Source organism: Petromyzon marinus, chromosome 78 (genome assembly GCF_048934315.1).
Source record: "Petromyzon marinus isolate PM22_M1 ecotype Great Lakes invasive population chromosome 78, UKy_Petmar_22M1.pri1.0, whole genome shotgun sequence".
NCBI classification, from domain to species: domain Eukaryota; kingdom Metazoa; phylum Chordata; class Hyperoartia; order Petromyzontiformes; family Petromyzontidae; genus Petromyzon; species Petromyzon marinus.
The window spans coordinates 659,109-685,291 of record NC_133744.1 but is presented as its reverse complement, the minus strand read 5'-3'; the positions used below and the strand labels follow the sequence as shown (position 1 = coordinate 685,291).

The window sequence follows — 26,183 nt, the reverse complement described above, 5'->3', positions numbered from 1 at the left end:
GTAGCTCATTGCGGTTGGCCCAGGGAACCTTTTCTCTTTGCGCCCGTACAATTTTTAAGCCAATTTAGTGTACACCACAATGTAAACCTGTCCTGTGGGGGTCGGCCAATCTCCTGGCACCGGGAAACCGCGGGACTCTCCTACCTAGGGGCCCCTCGGATTAAAACCCGATGTGCCAGGCAACCCCCCGCCAGGACACTACGTGGGTGCGCTGTGTGTGGGTGGCGTGTTTAGTGCGGGGGGCCGGGAGGGAGTCGCCGTGCCTGTGGAGCTGCTCCGCAGTTGTGGCACCACAGGTGGTGAATCTGTGTTGTGAGCTGGATATGGCGGTGGTGAATCCAGTGGAGCTGTCTTCTCGTATGGAGGAGGCGAAATCTGCAGACACAAAGACAGAGGCAAAGCACCCCTCAGGTAGTATCTAGCAGGGCTGTAGGGGCCAAGTGCAGTTACACACAGACACAGGCAAAGCTCCCCCAGGGAGCCTCTAGAAGGCTGTAGGGGCAAGTTCTGCTAAATACAGACACATGCAAAGCTTCCCCGTGTAGCCTCTAGCAGGCTGTACGGGCAAGTGCTGTCAATAGTAGCGAGTATCAGCACACGCACCTCATTGGTCGCTTCGAAGCCACGCCCCTTGTGGACGGGGGCTGTGGGCACGAGGCCACGCCCCCCCGTCTCCAATTGGCCGCCAGGAGGGTCGCCTGCCATCTGCGCACGAAAGCCAATTGGAGCGGAGCCAACGACATGCCCATCGTGAACCTCACCGATCCACACAACCACCCACTCATCCACACACTCACCCACACACCCACTCACCCACCCACCCACTCACCCACGCACTGACCCACTCACTCACCCACCCACTCAACCATTCACTGACTCACTCACTCACTCACCCATTCACTTACTCACTCACCCACTCACCCATTCACTCACTCACTCACGCATTCACTCACTCACGCATTCACTCACACACTCACCCACCGACTCACCCATTCACTCACCCACTCACCCATTCACCCACCCGACCACCATGACTGACTCACCAGCTGGTGCTGCTCCATTAGCTCAGATTATCCACCCACCAACTCACCCACCCACCCAGCCACTCACCCTTCCACCCACCCATTCACCCACCACACTCACCCAGCCACTCACCGACCCACCCACTCACCCACCCCCTCACTCACCCATTCACCCACCCACTCACCCTGCCACCCTGACTGACTCACCAGCTGGTGCTGCTCCATCAGCTCAGAGTATCCACCCACCCACCACCTCCTCCACCATCTCTTCCTCGTCCTCAAGAAGCAGCACAAGAGAAGTCCCAGCGAGAGGGCGAGGAGCAGACACAGGATGGAGATACCGGCCCTGCAGATCACTCACACGGGGTAGGGGGGGGGGAGATCAGCTGTAATAATGCGTTATTGGATCGTGAGGTCGAACTCACTCACCCACCCACTCAGTCACCCACCCACTCATTCACCCATCCACCCACTCATTCACCAACTCACCCTCCAACTCACCCACTCACCCACCCACTCATCCACCCACCAACTCACCCACCTACTCACCCATCCACTCATTCACCCACCCACCCACTCATTCACCAACTCACCCTCCAACTCACCCAATTACCCACCCACTCACTTACCCACTCACTCACCCACTCACTCACCTGAGCCCCTCCTCATAGGAAGGACCGCCACGCCCCCCAGCGGATCCAAGCGATGCGATTGGCTGATGGTCCTTGTCTACTCCCCCCATCGTCAAGCTGAGGGGGTCGTTGCGATTGGCGTGGCGAAAGAAAGGGGGCGAGGCCAGGGTGAGGGGGGCGGAGCCTCACGGGGTTATTGGAAGATGTTGACTACCTCGCCTGGAACGCAGGAGGTCGTGGTTATCGATCCCGGAACTCTATGAGACAGAAAGAGACACACACACACAAAGACAGACACACACAGACACAGATACACACACAGACACACACACACAGACAGGTACAGACAGACACACAGACACACAGACAAACACATACATACACAGACACACACACTCAAAGACACACACAGACACACACACACAGACACACACAGACAGATACAGACAGACACACACGCAGACACACAAACAGACAAACACATACATACACAGACACACACACTCAAAGACACACACAGACACACACACAGACTCACACAGACACACATGCAGACACACACAGACACACACAGACAGATACAGACAGACACACAGACAAACACACACATACACAGACACACACACAGTCAAAGACACACACAGACATGCACACAGACACACAGACACACACAGACACACAGACACACAGACACACACACAGACACACAGGCAGACACACAGACACACACACAGACACAGACACACACACAGACACACACACAGACACACACAGACACACACACAGACACACAAACAGACACACACCCAAAGACACAGACAGACAGACACAGACAGACACACACACAGACACATACGGACACACACGCAGACACACACAGACACACACAGACACACAGGCAGACACACAGACACACAGGCAGACACACAGACACACACACACACAGACACACACAGACACACACACAGACACACACACCCAAAGACACAGACAGACACAGACACACAAAGACACACACACAAAGACACAGACACACATGCAGACACACAGACACACATAGACAGACACAAACACAGACAGACACACAGACACACACAAATACACACACACAAAGACACAGACAGACACAACGACACAGACAGACACACAGAAACATACAGACACAGACACACACACAGACACACACAAAGACACACACACAAAGACACAGACAGACACACAGACACAGACAAACACACAGACACACAAACACAGACAAACACACAGACACACAAAGACACACACACAAAGACACAGACACACATGCAGACACACATAGACAGACACAAACACAGACAGACACACAGACACACACAAATACACACACACAAAGACACAGACAGACACACACACACAGACATACAGACACACACACAGACACACACACAGACACACACATACACAATGACACAGACACACACACATACATACACAAACACAGACAAACACACAGACACAAACACGGACAAACACACAGACAGATACAGACAGATAAACACACAGACAGATACAGACAGATAAACACACAGACAGATACAGACAGACACACACACACAGACAAACACACATAAACACACACAGACACATACACACACAGACGCACACACAGACACACAGGTACAGAAATACACTAACATACACAGACGCACACAGACACACACAGACAAACGCAGACACACACAGACAGATTAACACACTCACTGATGCTGCTGGTATAGCTGGGTCTGCTGTGACTCTGTACACACAGAGACACAGATAGAGACGGACGACAGAGATACAGAGAGAGAGAGAGCCAGAGAGAGAAAGACACTGCAGGCTGACTATAATGTACACTGTATATATCTGTGTGTGTGTGCACCTCGTGGGAAGGGATCAGCTGATTCCAGGGCGTGGAATGTGCAAATGGAGAGTTTATGTAGAGAGACTTTGAGGTACTTAGAGATTAATAGAGATATATATTTAGAGCTATATAGAGATATTTAGGGATGCTTAGACATACTTTGAGATATCTAGAGATATGTACAGATACTTAGAGATATCTAAAGATACATAGAGACTCATAGAAATACACAGAGACCCAAACTCATAGAGTGAGTGAATGTGTGGGTGAGTGAGTGTCTGAGTGAGTGAGTCAGTGTGTGAGTGAGTGGGTGAGTTTGTGAGTGTCTGAGTGAGTGAGTGTCTGAATTAGTGAGTGAGTGTGTGAGTGAGTGTGTGAGTGAGTGTGTGAGTATGTAGGTGAGTGAGTGTCTGAGTGAGTGTCTGAGTGAGTGAGTGTCTGAGTGAGTGAGTGTGTGAGTGAGTGGGTTATTGTGTGTATGAGTGAGTGTGTGAGTGAGTGTGTGAGTTTGTGAGTGAGTGTGTGAGTGAGTGTGTGAGTGAGTTTCTGAGTGAGTGAGAAGGTGAGTGAGTGTGTGAGTGAGTGGGTGAATGGGTTAGTGAGTGGGTGATTGAGTGGGTTAATGAGTGAGTGAGTATTGAGTGAGCGGGTGAGATAGTGAGTGTGTGAGTGAGTGTCTGAGTGAGTGAGTGTGTGATTGAGTGTGTGAGTGAGTGGGTGAGTGTGTGTATGAGTGAGTGAGTGTCTGAGTGAGTGTGTGAGTGTGTGAGTGAGTGGGTGAGTGTGTGTATGAGTGAGTGTGTGAGTGAGTGTGTGAGTTTGTGAGTGAGTGAGTATGTGAGTGAGAGTGTGTATGAGTGAGTGAGTGGGTGAGTGAGTTTGTGAGTGGTGAGTGTGTGAGTGGGTGAGTGAGTTTGTGAGTGTGTGAGTGGTGAGTGAGTGTGTGAGTATTGAGTGAGCGAGTGAGATAGTGAGTGTGTGAGTGAGTGTGTGTATGAGTGAGTGGGTGAGTGAGTGTGTGAGTGAGTGGGTGAGTGAGTTTGTGAGTGGTGAGTGAGTGTGTGAGTGAGTGTGTGAGTGAGTGGGTGAGTGAGTTTGTGTGTAATTGGTGAGTGAGTGTGTGAGTATTGAGTGAGCGGGTGAGATAGTGAGTGTGTTAGTGAGTGAGTGTGTGACTGATTGTGTGGGTGTGTGAGTGAGTTAGTGGGTGAGTGAATTGGGAGTAGTCACGAGGATTGGAGGCTGCTGAGATTCCACATGAACGAACAGAGACAGAGATAGAGGCAGAGGTGGCACCGGTAGCCTCAAGCACGCTGGAGGGGCAAGTGCTGGTTTGTAGCAGGCAGTGTCTAGACACACAGACAATCACTCAGATACTCACCAGACACATACTTACTCACTCACCCACACACTCACCCACTCCCTCACCCAAACACAAATTCACTCACGCACCCACTCACCCACTCACTCACTCACCCAAGCACCCACTGACCCACTCACTCACTCACCCACTAACCCACTCACCCACCCATCAACTCACTCACCCACCCACCCACTCTCACCCACCCACACACTCATTCACCCACCCAAACACTCACCCACACACTCACTCACCCACCCACCCACACACTTATGCACCCACCAACTCACACACCCACCCACTCACTCACCCACGCACCCACTCACCCATCCACTCACCCATTCACCCACTCACAGACCCATCCATCCACTCACCCAAAAACTCACTCACCCACCCACACACTCACCCACTCACCCAGCCACCCACCCAAATCACCCATCCACTCACCCACCCGCTCAAACACCCACCCACACACTCACCCACTCGCCAACCCACCCACCTACTCACCCACCCAGTCACCCACCTACTCACCCACGCATCCACACATCCACCCACTCGCCCACCCACCCACACAGTCACCCACCCACTCACCCAAGCATCCACACATCCACCCACTCACCCACTCACGCATCCATTCACCTACCCTCTCACCCACTAACCTACTCACTCACCCAACCACCCACTCACCCATCCACACAACTACCCACTCACACATCCACTCACTCACCCACTAACCTACTCACTCACCCAACCACCCACTCACCCACCCACACACTCACCCACCCACTCACCCACCCACTCATCCACTCACCTACCCACTCACACATCCACTCACTCACCCACTAACCCACTGACTCACCCAACCACCCACTGACTCACCCACACACTCACCCACCCACACACTCACGCACCCACCCACCCACTCACCCAAACACACACCCACTCACCCACCCACCCATAACATACATTCAAGCACAGTAAAATTGTAAGAGACCATATTGTTATTCTCGGAATTTTAATGCGATTCTAACCCTGCACCACCCAGAGTTCGCATATCCGTCCCCCGATTCGATAGAACGTTCACTTTACATACATACGAGCAGAATGCGATTAAAATAATTCTAATGACATTCTCATACCGTACCTCCGTTTATGGTGGAATACATGAAAAAGTGTATAGCTTATAGTCGTTTAATGTTTAGTGTTATTGTTTATAGTGTTATCAGTTTACGTGTTTATAGAGTACAGGTGATCCCCGGTATACTTCGGGATTCGTGACCGGAACGTTGCGAAACGATTTATAACGAGGACCTTTCTCCGTGCCCACCCAGACAGCTCATCCCCACGTCCTGTACAGGCCAAGTCTGCTGTGTCCGACGTGTTGGGGCGCTCCACAACGGAGACCGCACGCCAAAGGAGATGTGTTGAGCCGTCCACAGTTTCCCAGCCCCTGAGGCCCGGGGTGCCTCGAGGATCTGCCACGTGCGAGGGACCGGTGCCTGGAGCCCGGTCCAAATTCTTTACAAGAAGCCAGGGACCTGCCTAACGCTTCAAGGCTGTGGACAACGTGGAAGCATGTTAGGATTATTGTTGTTGTTGTTTTAATGTTTTCCTGTTGTTGTTGTTGGGTGAGTAGGGTCACACCGCTTACCCCTTACAGATGAGCGTTAAGATTGTGATTGTCGGGCGTCGGGAAAATGTTGCTACAGCTGCTGCCCTGACGCACGTGGCTTCTAAAAATTGTTGTTTGCCGAGACGGCAATTTTTATTTAAGAGGTTGGGTGGTTGGGGTGATGTTCAGACAGTGCGTCAACGAAGGGACAAGTGGTGACAACAGGATAGAGAGAGTTCAAGAAGGGAAGGCGAGACCAAGGGTGGAGGGAGGTTCACGCCGAGAGTAAGAGAGGTGGAGGAACGAGGTTCGGGGCTGTGTTAGTGGGGATTCGGGTCGTGGCTGGTTGCTGTCTCCTCGTCGTCGTTGCTATATCGTGACGCCGGGGTCCTAAGCCGTGTTAAAGCCTAAACAAAAGAACCTTCTATTGTCTGAGTCCGGAGTCGTTACAATTGCAACGATTAATAATATCACGGGATTATTTTGGGTTTGCGCGTTTATTTAAACGTATATATGTGGATATTGTAGAGTGATATTCGATGTCACGGAGATGAAACATTCATCCAGTATTCAAAATCCCAATTATAATATGACCATAGTGCGATTCTAATAGTTTTAATGGGATTCTAATCATTGCATATCCCAAGTCGCATTAGCGACTCCCGATTCACATTTACAAATATCAAACATTCGTGCACAGTGTTACTCTAATAATGTTTAAGCGATTCTAACTCTTCACACCTCCCCTCACCCCAGTTCGCATATCCGACTTCCGGTTCGCTTCCACGTACACTACGCATGCATATGAGCAGAGTGCGATTTAAATACTTCTAATGATATTAAAATACCGAACCTCCGTTTATGTTGGTATAAATAAAAAAAACAGTTTTTAGTTAATAGTCGTTTAATATTTAGTGTTATTGTTAATAGTGTTATCAGTTTACATGTTATAGAGTACAGGTGATCCCCGGTATACTTCGGGATTCTTGACCTGAACGGTGAGAAACGATTTATAACGAGGACCTTTCCCCACCAGATCGCAATCCGCTAATGAGAAGAATCCGGGGCGGCGGGAACACGTGCTTCCATGGGCGGTCTGGGACAGGGCCTGGTTGTAGAATCATAGAGGTGAGACGGCCTCAGTGAGTACGAATGTGGTTGGGGCGTCGGCGTTGGTTCGGCCACCGGTCCAGCCTCAAAACTGATGTCCGTCCCCACCCAGACAGCTCATCCCCATGTCCTGAACTATCCAGGCGAGGGGAAAGGAAGAGCAGAGCCATAATCGGCGGCCGCCACCCGAACATCAGCAGCAGTAGATCACGTGATTCAAATAGGACCACGTTGTTTTTATATTAATTTTGATGCTATTGTAAACTTCCTAGGTTGCAGGAATAGGTTTAACCGTTTTAACTGGCACAAAAACTGACACCTTTATTCAAGGCATCATGTTTGCAATAACCACAACACAAGCAGTCAAAATGCAAACAAAAAAGACAACTCTGATAATAATATTGGCACTGTCCTTGAATTTGATTGGTCCACACCCGAGACAGTTTTTCTCAGAGCCTCGTCTCCATTGGTGTTAGAGTTGTCTTATTTGTTTGCATTTTGACTGCTTGTGTTGTGGTTATTGCAAACATGATGCCTTGAATAAAGGTGTCAGTTTTTGTGCCAGTTTAAAGGGTAAAACCTATTCCTATATCTTGTTACTGGCAAAGGAGGTCTCATAATGTAAATTCCGAGGTTGCATTCACGACTCCCAATGCGCATTTACATATAACAAACATTCTAGCTCAGTGTAATTATAATACGACCATAGTGTTAATCTAATAATTATCATCTGATCATAATCCTGCACCCCCCAGTTCGAGTAAAAATATGGTTGGCAAGTCGAAATGACATGTGTGTGCATGGCTCCATGTGAGTGTGGGTGTCTCTATGTGTGTCGGTCGATGTTTGTGTGTGTAAGTCGATGTGTGTGTATCTAAAGTCCAAGTCTGTGTGTGAGTCTATATGTGTCTGTGTAAGTCGATGTGTGTGCGTGGGTCCATGTGTGTGTCTCTTAGTCGATATATGTGTGTGTTAGTCCATATGTGTGCTTAGGTCGATGTGTGTGTGACAGCCTAGCTATGTGTGTCTGTGACTCCATATGTGTGTCTGTGTAAGTCAATGTCTGTGTGTGTGTGGGTCAATGTATGCTTGTGTAGGTCAGTGTATAGTCATTTAGTGTATAGTGTATAGTCATTTAATGTTTAGTGTTATCGTTAAGTGTTACAGTTGACATGGTATACAGTACAGGTGATCTCCAGTTTACTTCGGGATTAGGGACCAGAATGCTGCGAGACGATTTATAACGGGGACCATTCCCCTCTAGGAACATGGTGATGGGGAGACAGCCAAGATACTGCTCGTTAGGGGCAGACTTGTGTGATGGAGACGGTCTACCTGAGACTCGGATCCACACGTTTTTGTTATTTAAAAAATGTTGTAAAATAAATGACGGACAAACAGTTGTTAAAATACGTTTTTATTCATATACAAGAATATTTACGTAAAAACTCGTGCCGAATATTTATTACGTCCTATGCTCAAACAGTTACAATACAATGCAAACCATGTCACTTCCAGGAATATCAAATCATTAAAGAATCATTCCCCATTGATTTCATTATTGGTTAACCACATTTGTTCACTATGCGTCTGACTTGAAGTCCAAGCCGTACATCAGACGAACGCGTCATCAATGTACATCCTGAAATCGGTAATCTAAGGTTGCTTATTACAAACCAAAAAAGCTATATAAAATAAAAACACGCGTTTAAAATGTCGAGTAAAGATTTAATTACACTCATTTCAAATTTAGCTCCTATCTCGGACCGCATCCGCGAACATAAAGCAGACTTGAAACACGGTAGAACGAACTCCTCTGCCGTGGCAGATCACTGTTATAATTCAGTGGGCTCACATGACATTGACTTCTCCAAGACGAAGGTTCTTTGCAAACCAACTGGCTACCATGAGAGATTCGTTCATGAGGCCATTCGCATATACAAGCACAGAGACAATTTCAACCGAGAAGATGGATTCTGGCTTGGTAACCATTGGAAAGATGTTTTAAACCATTCCCGTTCTTAATTAATTGTATTTTACGATGACCTTCAGACCGCAGCTCTTTCGCTGGCATTGACTCTTAATACCTCTCACACCACGGTTAATGGTATGGTTTACAACATGGAGTATAATAGCACCTCGCAGCTGTCTCTCTCCCCCTCCTCTGTTCGGAGTTATTTCAATGCTAAATTCACCTAGTTATTTCAATGCTAAATTCGCCTAGTTATTTCAATGCTAAAATTCTCATGTTTGATTTGTACTAGGTGCCTCTGTGAATGTGTATGCTCTGACTTTAACATAGCTATTTCTGTGACCAGTCACAAGCTAATCACTCAGCTATTTCAATGCTAAATTCTATGCTAATACCTTTGTCAAGGCGCTTTGTTTGTTCTCACACAGCTTAAAGGTCGCGATCTGAGCGTGGCTTTTTCGCTCCAGCGCTGTCCTCCAGACAGTCTCGTCCCTTCACCTGATGAAGGCCGCTTGTGTTGTGGCCGAAACGTCATGATAATTTTATTGTGTTATTTTATTTTATCAATTTATTATTTTATTCTCATTCTACGTGGTGACTTTACCGAAAGAACCAAAGAAGACCCTGAACCCGTGACAGGTTCCATCTTAAATCCCCCAGGGGGCGATGACGTCACCGCCACGCCCCCTGTGCATGACGTCACATCCATGCCCGCTGTGCATGACGTCACCATCCGTGACGTCATCGTACCAGAGCGCGAGCGTGATATGACGTCACTAGCTCCTTCTCTACACATACGAGCATAGCGTGATTCGAAGAGGACCACAGAGTGATTCTAATTATTTGAATGCGATTCGAATATCACACTTCAATGTACCGGTGTTATTGATAATTAAAATAACACTTTCGGTCGCAAGGATGTTTAGCGTTGAGTTTTGGATTTTGTTAACTGCCCAAACAAGAACGTCACTCGCGTCTAACAGAGACACAATCACATTCCGTCAGTTGGACGACAAACGCGTTTACAAGTTTATTCGCGACAATAGACACGGACTTGGAGATTCACGGTGTATCGATGTCTGTTAACCCGTCTGAAGATGTCGCCACGAACTCTCCCGAAGCAAAGTCGCCTCACTGTCGCCACGCAATTGTGCTCGAGAGGCTGCGTTGTCTCGCGGTAGAAGGGCGATCAGCAGAGCGACGAGTCGAGCCTCCAGCCTCATCAAGTTCCCACTGGAAATGATTTTGAGCCGGCTTATATCTTCCCTGCCTAAGATTTAATAATTTGTCTTTCAGGATATGTGCATATCCTACTCCCGGTCCATATGCTAACGTAACATGCATATGACTACAGTGAGATTCCATTACGCACACAGTGTGATTCTAATTATTCTTATGCCATTACAATCCCGCACCTACATTTATGTTTTTCAAAACTTTAGCAGCTTATAGTATTTATTTTAATATCGTTACAATGGATAATGTTGAAGTTCATAGGTTACGGCGTTCACAATGTTAGAGTTTATTACGTGAGAGTTAACAGTGTTAGAGTTGATCAAAAGGCGTCTATCAAATTGTAATAATTTGGGCTGCCGGTGTATAATAAGACACCTTGTCTAGACGCATTCTATATTGGTAAAATAACGTCTACACCATATTCAACATGCAGCTCCACCTCGGCCATGAGCAACCCACAGCACGCCCCAGAGGCAGGAGACCACGAGGGAGACGGCCTCAACTTGAAGAGAAAATTGACAAACTCACGGATGCCATCACCCAGCTGCTACAACGCCTGTCGGTAGAGACGCTGGGTCCCGCGGCACCATCCAGGCGAGCAAAGGAAGAGCAGAGCCCGAATCGGAAGCCACCACCCGCAGAACAGCAGCAGTAGATAGCGAGATTCTAATAGGACCACGTTGTTATTATATTAATTTTAATGAGATTGTAAACCGCGCACCTCCCATGGTGCATTTATGACTCCCAATGTACATCTACACATAACAAACATTCCATCTCAGTGTTATTATAATAATACTACCATAGTGTTATTATAATCATTTTTATCCGATCCTAATCCTGCACCCCCCAGTTCGCATATCCGACCACCGATTCGCATGTCCAAAGCACGTACATATTACATGCATACGAACACAGTTCGCTCGCACGTACACTATACATACAGATGCTCCACCTGAAACTCGGCTCCACACGTTTTCGCTATTAACGTTGTAAAATAAATAACGGATAAGCAGTTGTTGAAAATAATGTTTTATTCATCTGTAAGAATATTTACAGTACTACAACTCGTATCGAAAGTTGATTAAGTCTTATGTTCAAACAGTTACAGTACAATCTTGATTTGAAGCTTTCGTGACTGCAGGAATCCGCTCTTTGGTTATTTCGTTAAAGTCACGTAGGTAGAAAAATAATAGATCACATTATGGATCTATTATTATCTATTATTTTGTCTACCTACGTGACGTTACCTAAAGAAGCAAAGAGTATAGCTACAGTAAAATACAAACCATGTCACTTCCAGGAATACCAAACTAAATTATCCTTCCCCATTGATGTCCTTATTAGCTCACGATATTTGTTCACTGTGCGTCTATTTTGAAGTCCAAACAATACATAAGACGAATGCTTCATCAAGGTACATTCTGAAATCGGTTATTTTAAGTCGCTTATTGCCAAAAAAAATCCTATACTATTGAAAAAACACGTTTAAAATGTTGAGTAAAGATGTAACAGACTCATTCCAACTTTAGCTCAACAGGAACACTTAACCACTACAATATTGTCAACAATTGAACACTCACAACCAGTGCTTATCACACCACTTCAGCAAGTAATCCGAAAACATTAAACCACCACGTCACGAAACTCACAAAAACTGTAAGGGGCAACATTACAAGCAAAATTACTCTATCCGGCTTAATAGGTTAAACCACATGCAACATTATTTCTCAGTCACCCCTAGCTCTCGGTTTGACTCTCGAGCCACTCCATTACATCCAGCCATCTCTCGGGATCCAACTGCATGGGATCGAAGGTGGAATCTCCTTCAGGCCTCATTGCAGCAGCTTGAATTTCACCTTTTGATTTCAGTTTCAAATCGTCGTGAACCTTCTGATGCCTGTTCAGATTTGATGACTGTGAAAATGATTTTCCACACACAGAACACAGGAATGGCTTCTCGCCCGTGTGTGTTCTCTGGTGTCTCTTAAGATGTGATGGCCGTGAAAATGCCTTCACACACACAGAGCAATTGAATGGCTCCTTGCTCCCGTGTGCTAGGGGCTTCGCAGAGCGAATCTGCTCCATGTGATTGCTTCTTCTGACTGGAGTAACAGTAGCGGGTGTTATCGATAAATAAAAGTATCCTATCGTCCGCGAGGATGTTAAGCGTTGCGTTTTGGGATTTATTTAACTGCCAAAACAAGAATGTCACTCGCGTTTAACCGAGACGCGAAAACAGACACTTACTTGGAGATTCACGGTGAATCGATGTCTGTAACCCGTCTGAAGATGTCCCCACGAACTCGCATATTCACTCACCATACGAAGCAAAGTCGCCTAACTGTCGACACAGCAATTGTGTTCACCAGGCTGCGTTGTCTCGCGTTAGAAGGCGATCAGCAGAGCGACGAGTCGAGCGTCCAGCCTCATCAAGTTCCCTCTCGAAATGGCCTTGAGCTCTGCTTCTGAGCCGCCTTATAACTCCCCTCCTAGGATCCAATCCTTTGTCTTTCAGGATATTTGCATTCGATTGTTAATTTTGGAAGGTACAATCCGTATGTCTATTTACATACCGAAAGGTAATGTGCCCATTGTGTTTCATGCCTGAATATGTAAGTGCATCTCATTGTGTAATTGCGCGCTTATATTGAATAAATTGGATTAGCGCTGTAAAAACACGTTCCCCATGCCCTCCATTGTCCTCGAATTAAAGTGAATGCAGTCCGGTGGCGTTGCCCACAACCGCCGAGCTTCGGGGCTTGAGCACGTTCAGACGCGTAGTGACCACACTTGCAACACAATCACTCTAACATCAGTAACCAAAACCCGATCTGGTACATGGCCTCCGCTTGGTCTGTTTTGTATCGTTATCACTCGTCACGCAGGTAGACAAAATAATAGATCAATAATGTGATCTACTATTTTTCTACCTACGTGACTTTACCGAAAGAATTGATTCCTGCAGTCACGAAAGCTTCAAATCACGATTGTACTGTGACAGTTTGAAACGTAATACAATTTCGATACGAGTTGTAACGTATATATCCTTACAGATGAATAAAAACGTATTTTTAACACCTGATTGTCCGTTATTTATTTTACAATCTTTGTAGCAAAAACGTGCGAAGCGAGTTTCAGGTTCAGCATCTCCGTCACACAAAGTCTGACCTTAACCGGCAACGTGTTGGCTGTCTCCCCCATCAACACGTGTTCCTAGAGGGGAAAGGTTCCCGTTACAAATAGTTTAGCAACCTACCGGTCCCTAATTCCGAAGTATACCGGAGAACACTTGTACTCTAAAACATGTAAACTGTAACACTTTAAAGATAACACTAAACATTAGACGACTATAAACTAGTTTTTCGAATATATAATTTATAACACCATAAACGGAGGGACACTATTACAATATCCATACTCTTTGGTTCGTTCGGTAAAGTCACGAAGTTAGAAATAAAACAAAATAAATCACTTCTAGATTTAAAGCTTTCGTGACTGCTAGGATCCATACTCTTTGGTTCTATTGGGTAAAGTCACGTAGGTGAAAATTAAATAACAAAAAATCACGACGTTTCGGCCACAACACAAGCGGCCTTTATCAGGTGAAGGGACGAGACTGTCTGGAGGACAGCGCTGGAGTGGGAGAAGCCACGCTTAGATCACGACCTTTAAGCTGTGTGAGAAGAAAAAGACCAAGCGCCTTGACAAAGGAATTAGCATAGAATTTAGCATTGAAATGGCTCAATGAAATAGCTAAGTTAAAGTATACACATCCGCAGAGGTACCTCGTGAAAATAACATCGTGAAAATAAATCACGACGTTTCGCACGCAACACAAGCACCAGAAACGATGTCTGTAGGAGACATCGCGGCTATCGTGATTCTCACCTGAACACGTGCGCTTGTGTTGAGTCCGAAACGTCGTCATTTATTTTGTTTTATTTCTACCTATGTGACTTTACCGAAAAAAACAAAGAGTATGGATTCCTGCAGTCACGAAAGCTTCAAATCAATATTAGAAGTATCAGAATCACAATGTGATCGTATTAGAATCACACTCTGCGCATATGTACGTGCAAGCGAACTGTGTCCTTAGGTATGTATATATATGTATGTTCGTCATTTGGATATGCGAACCGGGGGTCGGATATGTGTACTGAGGAGTGCAGCATTCGAATCGAAAAAAAATGATTAGAATTACACTATGGTCGTATTAGAATTACACTGAGCTGGAATGTTTGTTAAATATGAATGTTCATCGGGAGTAGCAAATACAAACTGGGCGGTGCGCGGTTTACAATCTCATTAAAATTAATATAATAACAACGTGGTGCTATTAGAATCTCGCTCTCTACTGCTGCTGTTCTGCGGGTGGTGGCTTCCGATTCGGGCTCTGCTCTTCCTTTGCTCGCCTGGATGGTGCCGCGGGACCCAGCGTCTCTACCGACAGGCGTTGCAGCAGCTGGGTGATGGCATCCGTGAGTTTCTTGATTTAAAGCTTCCGTGACTGCAAGGATCCATACACTTTGGTTCTATTCGGTAAAGTCACGTATACCGAATAGAACCAAAGAGTATTTGTGAGTTTGTCATCTTTCTCTTCAAGTTGAGGCCGTCTCCTTCGTGGTCTGCTGCCTCTGGGCGTGCTGTGGGTTGCTCATGGCCGATGTGTAGCTGCATGTTGGATCGGGTGTAGACGTTATTTTAGTAATATATTGAAGGACAATGTTATGTTTAGAATGCCTCTAGACAAGGAATGTGACTGGTTCTACTTAATCAACCAAAATTATTATAATTTACGTCATTAAACAGTGTGAGTTCATTCATGAGTAGTATTCGTTTAGCCCCGCTGGCACGAACCTAAACTCAGTAATGTTGAAACAAAGTACACTTTAGTCGCTCAAATCTCAGCTCAGACATGATCGTCGCAATTATTTCCAAAGACGTGTGGGGTCCCGCAAAAGCAGGGCCCGGCCACGAATCGTCGGGCAGCAGAAGAAGCAGAATCAGAATTGGCTGCGTCGCCTTCGAAATGTGTCACTGCTGCTGTTGTCTTTACTGTTGTTGTTGTTGTTGCTTCTGTTGCTGTTATATACGGAGGTGTCCCGTGATGGGATAACGCCTTTGATCAGACTCTGATCAAACGCACCCAATCGATGCCCTTGATCGACGCATTTGGTCAACTCTGACATTGCAAACTCTCACATGTTGAACTCTGACATCGTGAAATATAATATTATAACCGATGAACTAGAACGTATCCATATATGTGTATGTAAGTCAATGCGTGTGTGTGCGAGTCGATATTTTCGTGTGTTACTTCATGTTTGTGTATCTAAAGTCCATATCTGTGTGTGTGAGTCCATATGTGTCTGTGTGTGCGTGTACGTCGATGTGTCTGCGTGGGTCCACGTGTGTGTATGTCCATGTGTGTGTCTCTTAGTTGGTATGTGTGTGAGTTAGTCCATATGTGTGCTTAGATCGATGTGTGTGTGAGAGCCAACGTATGTGTGTGTGACTGTGTGTCTGTGACTCCATATGTGTGTCTGTGTAAGTCAATGTCTTTGTGTGTGTGGGTCAATGTCTGTTTGAGTAGGTCGATGTGTGTGTCTGTCTTTTTCCCCCGGGCAACGCCGGGTAATTACCGCTAGAAAATCATAAAAGCAGTGTATAGTCATTTATAATGTTTAGTGTTATCGTTAATAGTGTTACAGTTGACATGGTATACAGTACAGGTGATCTCCAGTTTACTTCGGGATTAGGGACCAGAATGCTGCGAGACGATTTATAACGGGGACCATTCCCCTATAGGAACATGGTGATGGGGAGACAGCCAAGATACTGCTCGTTAAGGGCAGACTTGTGTGATCGAGACGCTCTACCTGAAACTCGGATCCACACGTTTTTGCCATTTAAAAAAAGTTGTAAAATAAATGACGGACAAACAGTTGTTAAAAATAAGTTTTTATTCATATACAAGAATATTTACGTAAAAACTCGAGCCGAATATTTATTACGTCCTATGCTCAAACAGTTACAATACAATGCAAACCATGTCACTTCCAGGAATATCAAATCATTAAAGAATCATTCCCCATTGATTTCATTATTGGTTAACCACATTTGTTCACTATGCGTCTGACTTGAAGTCCAAGCCGTACATCAGACGAACGCGTCATCAATGTACATCCTGAAATCGGTTATCTAAGGTTGCTTATTACAAACCAAAAAAGCTATATAAAATAAAAATACACGTTTAAAATTTCGAGCGAAGATTTATTTCCAGACTCACTTCAACTTTAGCTCAACGGGAACCCTTAACCATGCTGAAGTGGCATGATGATCACAACCACTGATCATCATGCCACTTCAGCAATTTACCACGATCACGTCACAAAACTCTGAAACACATTGTAAAACTAAAGTGTCAAAATTATTGATATAATCAATTGTAAGGTATTTCTTTGTCTAAAAGAAACACGTAAAATTACTCAATCTGGCTTAATAGGTTAAACCACATGCAACATTATTGTTCAGTCATCCCTAGCTCTTGGTTTGACTCTCGAGCCACTCAATTACATCCAGCCATCTCTCGGGATCCAACTGCATGGGATCGAAGGTAGAATTATCTTCAGGAATCATTGCAGCACCTTGAATTTCACCTTTTGATTTCAGTTTCCTATCATCGTGGACCTTCTGATGTCTGTTCCGCTTTGATGGCCGTACAAATGCCTTTCCACACAGAGCACAGGAATGGCTTCTCGCCCGTGTGTGTTTTCTGATGATCTTGAAGAGTTGAGTTGCGTGCAAATGCCTTCCCACACATAGAACAAAGGAATGGCTTCTCACCCGTGTGTGTTTTCTGATGGTTTTGAAGAATTTTCGACTGTGCAAATGCCTTCCCACACACAGAGCACAGGAATGGCTTCTCGCCAGTGTGTGTTTTCTGGTGACTTTGAAGATGTGATAACTGTGCAAATGTCTTCCCACACACAGGGCACAGGAATGGCTTCTCGCCCGTGTGTGTTCTCTCGTGAATCTTAAGATGTGATGTCCGTGAAAATGCCTTCCTACACACCAAGCAATTGAATAACTTTTTGTCCGTGTGTTCGTGACGCTGTGGAGAGCGTTTCTGCTCCATGTGACTGTTTCTTTTGAGCGGAGTAACAGTAGCGGGTGCTATCGATAGTTAAAGTACACTATCGGCCGCGAGGATGTTAAGAGTTGCGTGTTGTATTTTGTTAACTGCCAAAACAAAAACGTAACTCGCGTCTAACGGAGACACAAAAATAGACACTTACTTGGAGATTCACGGTGTATCGATGTTTGTAAAGATGTCGCCACGAACTCTCCCGAAGCAAAGTCGCCTACCTGTCGACACAGCAATTGTGTTCACCAGGTTGCGATGTCTCGCGGTAGAAGGGCGATCAGCAGAGCGACGAGTCGAGCGTCCAGCCTCATCAAGTTCCCACTGGACATGGCCTTGAGCTCTGCTTCTGAGCCGCCTTATAACTCCCCCCCTAGGACCCAATCCTTTGTCTTTCAGGATATTTACATTCTATTGTTTATTTTGGAAGGTACAATCCGTATGTATATTAACATACCGAAGGGTAATGTGCACATTGTGCTTCATGCCTGAATATGTAGATGTATGTCAGTGTGTAATTGCGCGCTTATCTTGAATAAATGGGATTAGCACTGGAAAAATACGTTCCCCATGCCCTCCATTGTCCTCGATTTTAAGTGAATGCAGTCACGTGGCGTTTCCCACAACAGCCGCAACACAATCACTCCAACATCAATAACCAAAATCCAATCTTGTACATGGTCTCCGCTAAATCTGGTTTGTATCCATCATCACTCCGGAGACAGAGAGGCGTGGTTCGGCCAGCCACCACCTCATTTGGCGCATCTACTTTAATAGCTGCTCTCAAACAACACTGTCACAAATAGTGGTTTACGGGCTAGGGTGTTAAGCGGACAATCAGTCGTTTTGGTATCAAGGCGCATGGGATAATAGACACCTCTGTTATCCCATAAACACAATACACAGCAGCGGGAAGGCTGCCTTGTTGGGGAGATGTAGTTTGTGTAAGGCGCTGTGACTGGAGTTAGGCGATGTGACTGGGTGATCACACGGATTCCGAAACATAGCAGAGACGATACGATCCACTGCGCTCCATTTCCCAACATGGACAACGACATTCTCAGTAAATCATGTGTATTGTACAGTAAGGAAAAATGTATTTGATCCCTGCTGATTTTGTACGTTTGCCCAATGACAAAGAAATGATCAGTCTATAATTGTAATGGTAGGTTTATTTGAACAGTGAGAGACAGAATAAAGATTTCTGGCTCCCAGGTGTCTTTTATACAAGTAAGTTGCTGAGATTAGGAGCACACTCTTAAAGTTAGTGCTCCTAATCTCAGCTTGTTACCTGTATAAAAGACACCTGTCCACAGAAGCATTCAATCAAAAAGATTCCAAAGTCTCCACCATGGCCAAGACCAAAGAGCTCTCCAAGGATGTCAGGAACAAGATTGTAGACCTTCACAAGGTTGGAATGGGCTACAAGACACTTAACCGTGACAATGATCAGTAAATTAACCCTCTCACACCCACTGCTCATCATGCCAATTCAGCAAATCACCACCTGCAAGTAACGAAACTCTTAAACACACTGTAAAACTAAGTGTCAAAATCACTGATGCAATCAAATGTAAGGTATCACTTTGTCGAAAAGAAACACGTAAAATTATTCAATACGGCTTGATAGGTAAACCTCATTCAATATTATCATTTACTCATGCCTAGCTCTCGGTTTGACTCTCGAGCCACTCCATTACATCCAGCCATCTCTCTGGATCCAACTGCATGGGATCGAAGGTAGAATTATCTTCAGGAATCATTGCAGCACCTTGAATTTCACCTTTTGATTGCAGCCTCTTAGCATCGTGGACCTTCTGATGTCTGTTCCGTATTGATGACTGAGCAAATGCCTTTCCACACACAGAACACAGGAATGGCTTCTCACCCGTGTGTGTTCTTTGGTGAGTTTGAAGAGTTGATAACTGTGCAAATGCCTTCCCACACACAGAGCACAGGAACGGCTTCTCGCCTGTGTGTGTTCTCTGGTGTCTCTGAAGATCTGATTGCCGTGAAAATGCCTTCACACACAGAGCAATTGAATGGCTCCTTGCTCCCATGTGCTTGGGGCTTCGCAGAGCGTATCTGCTCCATGTGACTGCTTCTTCTGAGCGGAGTAACAGTATCGGGTGTTATCGATAATTAAAAGTACCCTATCGGCCGCGAGGATGTTAAGCGTTGCGTTTTGGGATTTATTTAACTGCCAAAACAAGAACGTCACTCGCGTTTAACCGAGACGCGAAAATAGACACTTACTTGGAGATTCAGGGTGAATCGATGTCTGTAACCCGTCTGAAGATGTCCCCACGAACTCGCATATTCACTCACCATACGAAGCAAAGTCGCCTAACTGTCGACACAGCAATTGTGTTCACCAGGCTGCGTTGTCTCGCGTTAGAAGGCGATCAGCAGAGCGACGAGTCGAGCGTCCAGCCTCATCAAGTCCCCTCTCGAAATGGCCTTGAGCTCTGTTCTGAGCCGCCTTATAACTCCCCTCCTAGGATCCAATCCTTTGTCTTTCAGGATATTTGCATTCGATTGTTAATTTTGGAAGGTTCAATCCGTATGTCTATTAACATACCGAATGGTAATGTGCCCATTGTGTTTCATGCCTGAATATGTAAGTGCATCTCATTGTGTAATTGCGCGCTTATTTTGAATACACTGGATTAGCGCTGTAAAAACACGTTCCCCATGCCCTCCTTCCCCATTGATGTCCTTATTAGTTCACCATATTTGTTCACTGTGCGTCTATTTTGAAGTCCAAACAATACATTAGACGAATGCTTCATCAAGGTAAATCCTGAAATCGGTTATTTTAAGTCGCTTATTGCCAAAAAAAACCTATACTATTGAAAAAAACACGTTTAAAATGTTGAGTAAAGATGTAAGACTTATACCAACTTTAGCTCAACAGGAACACTTAACCACTACAATATTGTCAACAATTGAACAGTCACAACCAGTGCTTATCACACCACTTCAGCAAGTAATCCGAAAACATTAAACCACCACGTCACGAAACTCACAAAAACTGTAAGGGGCAACATTACAAGCAAAATTACTCAATCCGGCTTAATAGGTTAAACCACATGCAACATTATTTCTCAGTCACCCCTAGCTCTCGTTTTGACTCTCGAGCCACTCCATTACATCCAGCCATCTCTCGGGATCCAACTGCATGGGATCGAAGGTGGAATCTCCTTCAGGACTCATTGCAGCACCTTGAATTTCACCTTTTGATTTCAGCTTCCTATCATTGTGGACCTTCTGATGCCTGTTCCGTATTGATGACTGAGCAAATGCCTTCCCACACACAGAGCACAGGATGGCTTCTCGCCCGTGTGTGTTCTCTGGTGAATCTGAAGAGTTGACGAGAGTGAAAATGCCTTCCCACACACAGGGCACAGAAATGGCTTCTCACCCGTGTGCGTTTTCTGATGAGCTTGAAGAGTTGATGACCTTGCAAATGCCTTCCCACAAACAGAACACGGGAATGGCTTCTCGCCTGTGTGTGTTCTTTGGTGAGTTTGAAGAGTTGATAACTGTGCAAATGCCTTCCCACACACAGAGCACAGGAACGGCTTCTCGCCTGTGTGTGTTCTCTGGTGTCTCTGAAGATCTGATTGCCGTGAAAATGCCTTCACACACACAGTGCAATTGAATGGCTCCTTGCTCCCGTGTGCTAGGGGCTTCGGAGAGCGTATCTGCTCCATGTGACTGCTTCTTCCGAGCGGAGTACCAGTAGCGGGTGTTATCGATAATTAAAAGTATCCTATCGGCCACGAGGATGTTAAGCGTTGAGTTTTTAGACTTTGTTAACTGCCAAAACAAGAATGTCACTCGCGTTTAACCGAGACGCGAAAATAGACACTTACTTGGAGATTCAGGGTGAATCGATGTCTGTAACCCGTCTGAAGATGTCCCCACGAACTCGCATATTCACTCACCATACGAAGCAAAGTCGCCTAACTGTCGACACAGCAATTGTGTTCACCAGGCTGCGTTGTCTCGTGGTAGAAGGCGATCAGCAGAGCGACGAGTCGAGCGTCCAGCCTCATCAAGTTCCCTCTCGAAATGGCCTTGAGCTCTGCTTCTGAGCCGCCTTATAACTCCCCTCCTAGGATCCAATCCTTTGTCTTTCAGGATATTTGCATTCGATTGTTAACTTTGGAAGGTACAATCCGTATGTCTATTAACATACCGAATGGTAATGTGCCCATTGTGTTTCATGTCTGAATATGTAAGTGCATCTCATTGTGTAATATCGCGCTTTTTATGAATAAATTGGATTGTGTAATGGTCGAAACGTCGTGAGAATTTTTATTGTTTTATATATATTTTATTATTTTGTTGTTTCCCTTCAACGTGACTTTACCGAAAGAACTAAGATTATCAACATGTAAACTGTAACACTATAAACGATAACACTAAACATTAAACGACTATAAACTAGTGTTATAATTTATAACCATATAAACGGAGGTAAGGTATTAGAATCTTATTAGGATTAGAATCACACTGTGGTCGTATTAGAATCGCACTCTGCTCATTTGTATGTATAGTGTACGTGCAAGGATCGGATTACAATTATTACAATTGCAACACGGTCGTATTAGAATCAAGATTTCCACTGCTGGATGAATGTTGCATCGCAATGCCATCGAATAGCAATATACGGAATATTTATATAAATAAACGCACAAACCCATTATAAGCTCATGAGTTTATGAATCGTTACAATTATTATAACAATCACAAATTGTAACAAAGCGAAATTCCCACGAAGCAAAACACCACCGTCACGTGACGAATTCTCAAACAAACAGCAACACTCACGTGACAGAGCTCAACACGAAAGGCTACAACAAAACAAACAACAACAATGGACAGATCATAAAAGCGGACAGCACACGCACTTTAGTAGCTGTTGGAATAAAACAACACCCAGCACCTTCAACTATACACATTGTACAGCCCCAAAGAACCAACTCGTACATTGGGCGGTATATGACATCCTTTGAAATTCTTACTTCCGTTCTCGATTAATGAAGACATTCTTAACAAATGCTATCGCTTTCGCTCGTGATTTGCCTCCTAATTATTCGCCTCGGTTTCGAAAACCACCAAAATAGATGCGATGTTCTCCATTATTCCAAGCCGCACAAATCACGGTTGCAGACTGCTTTGAACGCTCAAATGTTATCACAGTAAACGCTTCGGACCACAGCAGAACACTCAAACTCCAGCATCAGGGAAGCGACGAGATGAAGGGGGCTAAGAACTGCAAGCTTATTCGAGTGTTAACGTTATTTCACTAATATAGTTAAGTACACTGCATGTCTTCTTTGGTTCTTTCGGTAAGTCACGTAGAATGAGAATAAAATAATAAATTGATAAAATAAAATAACTCAATAATATTCTCACGACGTTTCGGCCACAACACAAGCGGCCTTCATCAGGTGTAGGGACGAGACTGTCTGGAGGACAGCGCTGGAGACAGACCGTCTCGTCCCCTTCACCTGATGAAGGCCGCTTGTGTTGTGGCCGAAACGTCGTGAGAATATTATTGTGTTATTTTATTTTATCAATTTATTATTTTATTCTCATTCTACGTGGTGACTTTACCGAAAGAACCAAAGAAGATGAATCCTTGCAGTCACGAAAGCTTTAAATCGAAATTTACACTGTATGTGCTAAGAATTCGTCGACGCGACAGGTATCCGGTTCTCCTTAATCAACCAAAATCACGACATATTCTTTCAAAAATGAGTGGTGAGCTAATTCTTGAACAGTATTCGCTAAGCACCCGATGGCACTAACCTACACGCAGTTATGTTTAAACAAAGTCAACTTCAGTCGCTCAAATATCGGCTCGGAGAGGATCATCAAAAAATATTTCCCAAGTCGTGAGGGGTCGCACGGGAGCAGGGCCGGCCACAAACAGCCGGGCAGCAGTTGGAGCAGAATCAGAAGTCGCTGCTTTGACATCGAACGGTTTTGTAGCTGCTGAAGTTGCTTCTGTTGCGGTTATATACGCAGGGTGTTGGTGTCTCGTGATGGGATAACGCCTTTGATTTAAAACAAAAAACTCTGATTAAACCTACCAGATGGACGCCCTCGATCGACGCTTTTGATATACTCTTACATTGTAAACTCTCACGCTGTAAACTTTAACATTATGAACTCCAACAATATTACTTAAAAACTATAACATATACATTTGAAGAATATAAAAATAACTGTAAACTATATATAGTGAGTTATGGTCGAAACGTCGTGAGAATTTTTTATTGTTTTATATATATATTATTATTTTGTTGTTTCCCTTCAACGTGACTTTACCGAAAAAACTAAGAATATGAATTACTGCAGTCACGAAAGCTTTAAATCAAAATTTAACTGTAAACTAGTTTTATAGTAAACTCTGAATTTGCGAACTCTAACAATATAAACTATGAGCTATACATTATAACGCTATAAAATAATATTATAAACTAGTGTTATAGATTAGAACAACGTACATTGAAGTGTGATATTCGAATCGCATTCCAATGATTAGAATCACTCTGTGGCCCTCTTCGAATCACACTATGCTTGTAAGTATGCATGTAACATGTCTGTATGTATGTAACATGTCTGTATGTAAATTTTGATTTAAAGCTTTCGTGACTGCAGTAATTCATATTCTTAGTTTTTTCGGTAAAGTCACGTTGAAGAGAAACAACAAAATAATAAAATATATATAAAACAATAAAAACATTCTCACGACGTTTCGACCATAACTCAAACGGTCATCTTCAGGTGTGTTGGTTTGCATAAATTTATTTTTAAACGGCGCATTTATTTATTTATAAAAAAAACCGTTGGCGTCACGCGCAGCGATTTGGCAGTTTGCCCAGGACTAGTCCATCTATATTCTGAAAAGAGGAGGGGGGAGACGAAATTTTTTATAATGTATGCTGTCTGAAAGCCACTGTAAGCGTGAACATTCAATTAAGAACTGAAATGGTTTATCAAATCTTTCCAATGATTGCTAAGATAGAATCCATCTTCTCGGTTGAAATTGTCTCTGTGCTTGTATATGTGGATAGCCTCATGAACGAATCTCTCATGGAAGCCAGATGGCTTACAAAGAACCTCTGTCTTGGAAAAGTCAATGGCATGTGAGCCTACTGAATTAGAACAATGATCTGCTACGGCCGAGGTGTTGGTCCTACCGTGTTTAAGGTCTGCTTTGTGTTCACGAATGCGGTCCGAAACATGGCGTTTGGTTTCTCCAATGTAACTACTACCACAGAGGCAACTTAGTTTGTAAACACCAGGGTATTGTATGTCCGGAATCACATCTTTTACAGACGGAACCAGATCACGGATTTTATGTAATGTGTTGAAACGGACCTGGATCTTGTGTTTATTCAAGATTTTGGAGATCTTTTTTTTGTGATCCCAGCAATGTAGGGTAAAGTGATGGTTTTGAAAGGCTCCTCAAGAGGGTTCTTCTTCATGGTTTGAGTGATAGCTTTGCGGATTGTATAGTCGGAGTAACCATTAGCCCTAAGAGCTTGGTGTACGTGCTTGAGTTCACTGCTTATGTGTTCCTGCTCGGATATGCATTGGGCTCTATGATACAGAGTCTTGATGAGAGAATTCTTCTGTGATGGATGGTGGTGGGAATCCGGTTTCAGATAAGCATCCGTATGGGTAGCTTTCCTGTAGACAGAGTGGCTCATTGAACCATCAGGTCTCTTTTTAATTAGGACATCCAAAAAAGGTATCTTGCCATCTATTTCGACTTCCATGGTAAATCTGATGGCTGGGTGTATGGAATTGATGTGGTCGAAGAATTGGTCTAGAGCAGGCCGGCCATGTGGCCAGATGACAAAAGTGTCATCCACGTACCTCTTCCATAAGGTTGGGCGCAGAGTGGCAGTCTGGATGGCGTCAGTCTCAAATTTCTCCATGAAAATGTTAGCTATAACTGGAGAAAGGGGGGAGCCCATTGGGGTGCCCTCAGTTTGTTTGTAGAAAGTTCCATTCCAAGTGAAGTATGTATTGGTTAAACAGTGTCTCACCAGGGGGGGTACCTCAGTGTTTAGTCCTTGATGAACCAAGTCTTCAATGATTGCAATGGTGTCAGGTACAGGAACCTTGGTGAATAAGGAAACTACATCAAAACTGACAAGCAGGTCGTCTGGGGACAGGGAAATACC

General features: G+C 44.7%; 1 protein-coding gene across 1 annotated transcript in view; it reads left to right on the top strand.

Moving 5' to 3' along the window:
• The window catches only part of LOC142907387 (uncharacterized), a 141,429-nt gene that overhangs the window by 14,155 nt on the left and 101,091 nt on the right, over positions 1–26,183 (top strand). The window lies entirely within an intron of this gene.